Source organism: Salmo salar, chromosome ssa12 (genome assembly GCF_905237065.1).
Source record: "Salmo salar chromosome ssa12, Ssal_v3.1, whole genome shotgun sequence".
In the NCBI taxonomy this organism is placed as follows: domain Eukaryota; kingdom Metazoa; phylum Chordata; class Actinopteri; order Salmoniformes; family Salmonidae; genus Salmo; species Salmo salar.
Window position 1 is genome coordinate 36,316,695 of NC_059453.1, and position 8,861 is coordinate 36,325,555.

Consider the following 8,861-nt stretch of genomic DNA (forward strand, 5'->3'; position numbering starts at 1 on the left):
TGAGCTCATGACATTTTTCCAGACACCTGATTCCAATAGCTCTTATTCTCTCCCCATTCACAGTAGAAGCCTGAAACAACATTCTAAAGACTGTTGACATCTAGTGGAAGCCTTAGGAAGTGCAATATGACCCCACAGACACTGTATATTGGATAGGCAATCACTTGAAAAACGACAAACCTCAGATTTCACACTTCCTGATTGGATTTTTCTCAGGTTTTTCGCTTGCCATATGAGATCTGTTATACTCACAGACATCATTCAATCCGTTTTAGAAACTTCAGAGTGTTTTCAATCCAAATCTACTAATAATATGCATATCCTAGCTTCTGGGCCTGAGTAGCAGGCAGTTTACTCTGGGAACGCTTTTCATCACGACGTGAAAATACTGCCCCCTACCCCAAAGAAGTTAACCTGTTATGGCTAGGGGGCAGTATTTTCACGGCTGGATAAAAAACATACCCGATTTAATCTGGTTACCACTCCTACCCAGTAACTAGAATATGCATATACTTATTACATATGGATAGAAAACACCCTAAAGTTTCTAAAACTGTTTGAATGGTGTCTGTGAGTATAACAGAACTCAAATGGCAGGTCAAAACCTGAGAGATTCCTTTACAGGAAGTGGCCTGTCTGACCATTTCTTGAACTTCTTTTCCATCTCTATCTTTTACTAAGGATCTCTGCTCTAACGTGACACTTCCTACGTCGTCCATAGGCGCTCAGAGCCCGGGAAAAAACAGAATGTCGTCATCCCAGCCCCAGGCTGAAACACATTATCGCCTTTCTCAAGTGGCCGATCAAGGGACTCTGGGCTTAGGCGCGTGACCCGACCGCCCCCGCCTTTGGGATTTTTTCCTCTGTTTGCCGAAAAGGAGATTCCCTGTCGGAATATTATCGCTTTTCTACGAGAAAAATGGCGTAAAAATTGATTTTAAACAGCGGTTGACATGCTTCGAGTACGGTAATGGAATATTTAGAATTTTTTTGTCACGAATTGCGCCATGCGCGCGACCCTTCTTTACCATTTCGGATAGTGTCTGGAACGCATCGAACAAAACGCCGCTATTCGGATATAACGATGGATTATTTTGGACCAAACCAACATTTGTTATTGAAGTAGCAGTCCTGGGAGTGCATTCTGACGAAGACAACAAAAGATAATGAAACTTTTATAATAGTAAAGCTGATATTGGTGAGTGCTAAACTTGCCGGGTGTCTAAATAGCTAGCCCGTGATGCCTGGGCTATGTACTTAGAATATTGCAAAATGTGCTTTCACCAAAAGCTATTTTAAAATCGGACATATCGAGTGCATAGAGGAGGTCTGTATCTATAATTCTTAAAATAATTGTTATGCTTTTTGTGAACGTTTATCGTGAGTAATTTAGTAAAATGTTAGCGAATTCCCCGGAAGTTTGCGGGGGGTATGCTAGTTCTGAATGTCACATGCTAATGTAAAAAGCTGGTTTTTGATATAAATATGAACTTGATTGAACAAAACATGCATGTATTGTATAACATAATGTCCTAGGGTTGTCATCTGATGAAGATCATAAAAGGTTAGTGCTGCATTTAGCTTTCTTCTGGGTTTTTGTGACATTATATGCTAGCTTGAAAAATGGGTGTCTGATTATTTCTGGCTTGGTACTCTGCTGACATAATCTAATGTTTTGCTTTCGTTGTAAAGCCTTTTTGAAATCGGACAGTGTGGTTAGATAAAGGAGAGTCTTATCTTTAAAATGCTGTGAAATAGTCATATGTTTGAAAAATTGAAGTTTTTGTATTTTAGAGGAGTTTGTATTTCGCGCCACGCCCATCATTGGATATTGGAGCAGGTGTTCCGCTAGCGGAACGTCTAGATGGAGTTAACTCTGGAGGTGGGACGTGACCGTCCCACTCTATTCAACAGCCAGTGGAATCGCATGGCGCGAAATACAAATACCTCAAAAATGCTATAACTTCAATTTCTCAAACATGACTATTTTACACCATTTTAAAGACAAGACTCTCGTTAATCTAACCACACTGTCCGATTTCAAAAAGGCTTTACAGCGAAAGCAAAACATTAGATTATGTCAGGAGAGTACCCTGCCAAAAATAATCACACAGACATTTTCAAAGCAAGCATATATGTCACAAAAACCAAAACCACAGCTAAATGCAGCACAAACCTTTGATGATCTTCATCAGATGACATTCCTAGGACATTATGTTATACAATACATGCATGTTTTGTTCAATCAAGTTCATATTTATATCAAAAACCAGCTTTTTACATTAGCATGTGATGTTCAGAACTAGCATACCCACCGAAAACTTCCTGTGAATTTACTAAATTACTCATGATAAACATTGACCAAATACATAGCAATTATTTTAAGAATTATAGATACTGAACTCCTTTATGCAAACGCCATGTCAGATTTTGAAATAGCTTTTCGGCGAAAGCACATTTTGCAATATTCTGAGTACATAGCTCGGCCATAACAGGCTAGATAATTTGACACCCACCAAGTTTGGGGCTCACTAAACTCAGAATTACTATTAGAAAAATTGGATTACCTTTGCTGTTCTTCGTCAGAATGCACTCCCAGGACTTCTACTTCAACAACAAATGTTGTTTTGGTTCCAAATAATCCATAGTTATATCCAAGGTCACTATCCGAAGGGTAACGCGCGAGCGCATTTCGTGACAAAAAAACTTGAAATATTCCATTGCCGTACTTAGAAGCATGTCAAACGCTGTTTAAAATCTTTTTTTTATGCTATTTTTCTCGTAAAATAGTGATAATATTCCAACCGGGAAACGTTGCATTCATTCAAAGGCTGAAAGAAAAAAAATTGAGAAGTCTCGTGAATGCGCATCTCAGTCTCACTGTCCCCAGGCTGACCACTTACAAACTCTGCTGCTGTACTTTGCCCAGAGACAGCAGACACCCCATTCCACTTTCTGGCGGCTTTAGAGAGCCAATGGAAGCCTTAGAAAGTGTCACATTACAGCACAGATGCTGTATTTTAGATAGAGATGCAACAGAAGGACAACAAATTGTCAGACAAAACAGAGATGCTAGTTCTAGATTGCAAGAAACAAAGAGATCTTCTGTTGGATCGATCTGACAATTCATCTGCATGGTTGTACAGTCATCTCAAATGAAACTGTGAAGGACCTGGGCGTTACTCTGGACCCTGATCTCACTTTTGATGAACATATCAAGAATATTTCAAGGATAGCTTTTTTCTATCTTCGTAACATTGCACAAATCAGAAACTTTCTGTCCAAAATGATGCAGATAAATTAAGCCATGCTTTTGTCACTTATAGATTAGACTACTGCAAAGCTCTACTTTCCGGCTACCTGGACAAAGCACTAAATACATTTCAGTTAACATTATGTTTCCGAATGACATCACCAAGAGGTAAAATATGTAGTGAAACACTAGTGGTCCTATAACGGAACCTTGAGGAACACCGAAGCTTGCAGTTGATTTGTCAGAGGAAAAACCATCCACAGAGACAAACTGTTATCTTTCCGACAGGAAAATATCTAAACTAGGCCAGAACTTGTCCTTGTAGACCAATTTGGGTTTCCAATCTCTCCAAAAGAATGTGGTGATCGATAATGGCAAAAGCAGCACTAAGTCTAATACCAGACTGAAGCGTTTCATATACATTGTTTGTCTTCAGGAAGGCAGTGAGTTGCTGCGCAACAGCATTTTCTAATATTTCTGAGAGGAATGGGAGATTCGATATAGATCCACACATGATGCAATCTCTATTGCACTCCTCACTCCCATTTCCCTACCTGGACAAAAAGTACACCTATGTGAATGCACTAATGGGAGACTCGATTTAGTTGGAATAGGGTCCAGTATGCAGGTTGAAGGTTTAGAGGCCATTACTATTTTCATGAATATGTCAAGAGATATATACGATTAAAAAACTTGAGTGTCTCCCTTGATCCTAGGTCCTGGCAGTGTTGTGCAGACTCAGGACAACTGAGCTTTGGACAATTACGCCTAGCCTGAAGCATGATATTTTGAAATGTCGTTTTGCATATCGATGTGGAAAGAATCCATCTCGATCATAACAGTCTTATGTGAAAGACCTTATAGTTTTGTGGTCTTTAATGTAATTAATTAAGGCTCTGGCCGCAGAGTGCTGTGGTCTTCAAAGGCCCATTATATGCTAGTGTATTACCCTGTTAAAACATGTATTTAGAACTATGGTTTAAACAATAATAATATGTGGATATATATTTTGTATACGTTGTATACATTTAATCAGATTTGTTTATTTTCATAAGCTCTAGGTTTTACTACAGCTGTTGGGCCTATGTTGGTTAACTTATTATATACTGTTATATAAAATATGTTGGGACAGTTTCTGTTCACGTGCAGGGTGCGTGCTCGGTTTGGACAAATCAAGATGGACTATGGGTGGTGTGCAAAGGGCCTCAAATGGTTTTTTCCATTGTTGCTGAGGAGAGAATGAGAAAAGAGGGGGAGAGATGCTCTTGTGAAGCAAGAAAACATTTTGTGTACTAAAAATAGTTTTTTTACCCAAACTGGGTATAACAAAAGAAGACTCAGGGGCCTGATCACTGACAACTGCCTATAGGGAGGAGGTCAGAGACCTGGCGGTGTGGTGCCAGGATAACAACCTCTCCCTCAACATGATCAAGACGAAGGTGATGATTGTTTACTAGAGGAAAAGGAGGACTGAGCACGCCCCAACTCTCATCCACGGGGCAGTAGCGGAGCAGGTTGAGAGCTTCAAGATCCTTGGTGTCCACATCACCAACAAACTATCATTGTCCAAACACACCAAGACAGTTGTGAAGATGGCCCTACAACACCTATTCCCCCCTCAGGAGACTGAAAAGATTTGGCATGGGTCCTCAGATCCTCAAAAAGGTCTACAGCTGCACCAGCAAGAGCACCCTGACTGGTTGCATCACCTCCTGGTATGGCAACTGCTCGGCCTCCGACCACAAGTTACTACAGAGCGTTAGGTTCAAATTTTTCAGAGCAAATAACTCACGAACACTAGAGAGGATTAACCAAGTTTAATTCTTCTCAAAGGGTCGTTACAGCTGTAATTCAGACAAAAACATGTTCTCAACATCACAAGTATATATACTCCACTCTCAACTTGCTATCCAAGCTCCAAGTCACAAATGCAGTTGAAATTACTAGGAAACCATAATATTGAACAGAAAATTGCCTGGAGGGAGGTCATACACTTCAGGCTGTGCATGACTGCCGTTATCGCCTTATCTGTAATGTCATCTTGTTTGTTATTCGGCTGTGAGAGGTGTGGATGGATGGGGCAGGTACAGTAGCTGCAGAAAGAGTATAAAACAGGGCTGCAGAGGGCAGAGAGACACCACACTACTACTGAAGACCAGAAGACATCATCCAGATAAACAGCCATCAATCAGACAGCATCGTCCAACTGTAAGAGATATGTTTGTTTTCACTGAGAATCTTCTTTGCAAAGGTGTATAAGAGTGGGCAGGTGTATACAAGTGGACAGGTAGGAATGGATGGAGAGATGTAGGTGGACATGTGTATAATGTAACACGGTCGACCTGGGATCCATACTAACTTGCTGATCTTTCATTTGGTAGTGTAAAAGGACCCACTGTGTGTCTTGTGTGTGTTAACATATTGTGCTCTATGTGCTTTAGTAAAGGATGAAGATCCAGAGTATGTTACTGCTGTTCGCTCTAGTGGGTGTCCTGTTAGCAAGCTCCCTCAATGAAGATAACTCTGAGGAAGGTATGTCTTGTTTGTGAATGTGTACTACTTTACTGCCCGGATTTAATCTGATAGAATTTAGTTAAATGGAAAATCTTTCTTCCTCAGCTCTCCTGCAGGAGGATGATCTAAAAAGTGGAAAGGCTGCATTTTTGGCAAAGTTGGCTGCTCTGAAGACCAGCGCCTCTGAAGATGAAGCACCATGTGAGCTATCTATCTATCTATCTATCTATCTATCTATCTATCTATCTATCTATCTATCTATCTATCTATCTATCTATCTATCTATCTATCTATCTATCTATCTATCTATCTATCTATCTATCGGTCTGTCTGTCTTTCTGAGCAACAGTAAAGTCACAACGGGAGGTTAGCAGAGGGTGGTAGGGAAAGAGGAGGGAGCAACATGGCTAACTCCATCTCTACTGTTTATTAGCATCATGTTTCATAGAGGCAAATTCTTTTTAAAATGGTAGTCAAATACTGGCCTAAAAACAATAGGTTTAAATGGTAGTCAATGGTAAATGGGATATTTATTCAACATGTCGTAGTCATTTTTACATTTTTACCTTTTTAAAAATGTATTTTCTATAAAGCATATTTAAAACTGTATTCCAGTTTGGAGCGTGCTTTGGAACAAAGCCAAGGAAATTGTGGGGTGAGAAGCGACCAGAATTGGGATGCCAAGGATCCTTTTCAGTCTCCATATGGAATCAACTATCACCTCTGAAGACATCACTAACAATACCTCAATGAATCATTCCAACATCCATCCATCAATCACTGACTAACAAAAAACAAAACAGTAATACAGTTCTTTGGTACTTTGGTACTGAGAAGAACTCATCAACATAATGAAGAATATATGTTTTATCCATAAACGTACTTTATGTCCTGACACATGGTCGTTTTTTCGTCAAGACAGCGGATTTATATTAATGATCAGAATTTCTTTGTGCAATGTTGTATGGTTGACGTGTCACACTGTGATCCTCCAATAAACTATCAAGCATTACACATGTTTAGTCGTTTTTTTTATTGATCTTACATTTTTAAGAGTGTTTCAATGACATCATATATGTTTCATAATAATGTTTCATTCAGTGTTTTTATTGTGTAACAATGTGAACTTGACCATAGTACAGATGCAGTGCATGCAGTGCAAATTACATCAGATTACACTGAGCAGTAATAGTAGTACACATATGCACACACACACACACACACACTAGACGTACCGTCTTGAGAGTTAGCTTCATTGAGTGAGCTTGATAACAGCACTCCCAGTAGAGTGAACAGCAGTAACATATCCTGGATCTTCTGCTAAGCTACATCCTGAATTAAAAATGTAAAAAAAATATTAGTCACTGGTTCTACACACAATATCCCATAATGACAAAGTGAAAACGTGTTTTTGGGTATTTTTGCTAATTTATTGAAAATGAAATACAGAAATATCTCATTTACATAAGTATTCACAATAAATCTTAGAATCACATTTGGCAGTGATTACAGCTGTGAGTCTTTCTGGATAAGTCTCTAAGTGTCACGACTTCCTCCAAAGTTGTTTCCTCTCCTTGTTCGGGCGGCGTTCGGCGTTCGGCGGTCGGCGACACTGGTCTTCTAGCCATCATCGATCCATTTTTCATTTTTCATTTGTTTTGTCTTGTTTTCCTACACACGGTTTCCATTTCCCTCATTATTTGTTGTGTATTTAACCCTCTGTTCCCCCCATGTCTTTGTGTGGGATTGTTTGTTGTTAGTGCTTGTGCACTTGTTTACTGGTGCGTGTCGGGTATTGTACCCATATTCTGTTGTATTTTTATGCCGTTGGTTTTTGGATTAAACTGCTCTGGCTACAACCTGGTTCTGCCCTCCTGCGTCTGACTTCCCTGCCACCAGTTACACACCCCCTTACAGAATCCCACACCGCCATATGGAGTCAGCAGGAGGTGTACGTCCAGGAGCAAGCGGCAATGATCCACCATCTCGTCGCCGCCATGGACTGCGTTGTCCAAACCATGGACCGCTGGGAGAGACAAGGAGTTCCTCCAGCACCTCCCCCAGCACAACCAAGGCCTCCACTACTCACCTCCCCTTCACCCGGTCCAAGTGGGATTTGTCTCGCCTTTCCCCGAGAGTACTACAGGACGGCTGCACGCTGCCAGGGTTTCCTATTGCAGCTAGAGCTCTACCTGGCAACCGTCCACCCGGCTCCTTTGGGCCGTGAGAGTGTATCTGCCTTCATGTCGTGCCTCTCAGGGAAAGCCCTGGAGTGGGCCAACATTGTGAGTGTAGAAAGAGACAATCCATCAGGCCACTATGAGGTCTACTTGTGTCAATTCTAAGCTTCCTGGAGCAATCGGAAGTGGTTAAAATCACCCTAAAAGTGTTTTGCCATACCCAACCTGCAGTTTGTGAGAAATAGTGCATTCAACCCTGTGCAAATCAGTCAGTTGTTAATGTAAAGACTTTAAACTCAGAATTCTGTAAGAGCATACCCCAGTCAGGATATGTGTTTACTTTTAGCTTCCTGTGCCAACCGGAAGGGCCTTACATTGGGGTCATAGGGGCTGTTTCGAAGGGTTAAAAAGGTCAGATCTTTCCAAAACTTCATATGTGTGATTAGGCAGCCCTCATGAACTGTAAATCAGTCATTTCTCCCAACAGATGTTAAAGAAAAAACTCTCACACACACATGAAAGATGGAGTGACACAGTACTTGGCTGAAAGACACACAGAGCCTGCAATTGCATTAACATAATCTCAAGGCTGTGCCAAGTTCAACGAGATGCCCCGCTTGACCGTAGCTTGCTAGGTCTGAGCGCAGCGACCGTGAATGTCAGGTGCTTTTGGGTGACAGCGGGATAACCGTTAGGGTTAGAAGCACAATTCGAACTTAGGAACATTCATGAGGTCCTCCCGATCTGTGCAAGCCTAACATTGATCATGTGGCATTAACCCTTAACCTGTCTTGGAACCAGTGGAATCGCGTCGCGCGAAATACAAATACCTCATAAATGCTATTACTTCAATTTCTCAAACATATGATTATTTTACACCATTTTATAGATACACCTCTCCTGAATCGAACCAC

The 8,861-nt window shown here is 40.9% G+C and overlaps 1 long non-coding RNA gene across 1 annotated transcript; it reads left to right on the top strand.

Annotated features, from left to right (window-relative positions):
* The first annotated feature begins 5,312 nt into the window (after window positions 1-5,312).
* Window positions 5,313-6,779, top strand: LOC106564983 (uncharacterized). Its single transcript, XR_006758168.1, has 4 exons — window positions 5,313-5,461; window positions 5,695-5,785; window positions 5,873-5,968; window positions 6,383-6,779. It is a non-coding gene; the product is annotated as an uncharacterized lncRNA (long non-coding RNA).
* The last annotated feature ends 2,082 nt before the right edge of the window (window positions 6,780-8,861 follow it).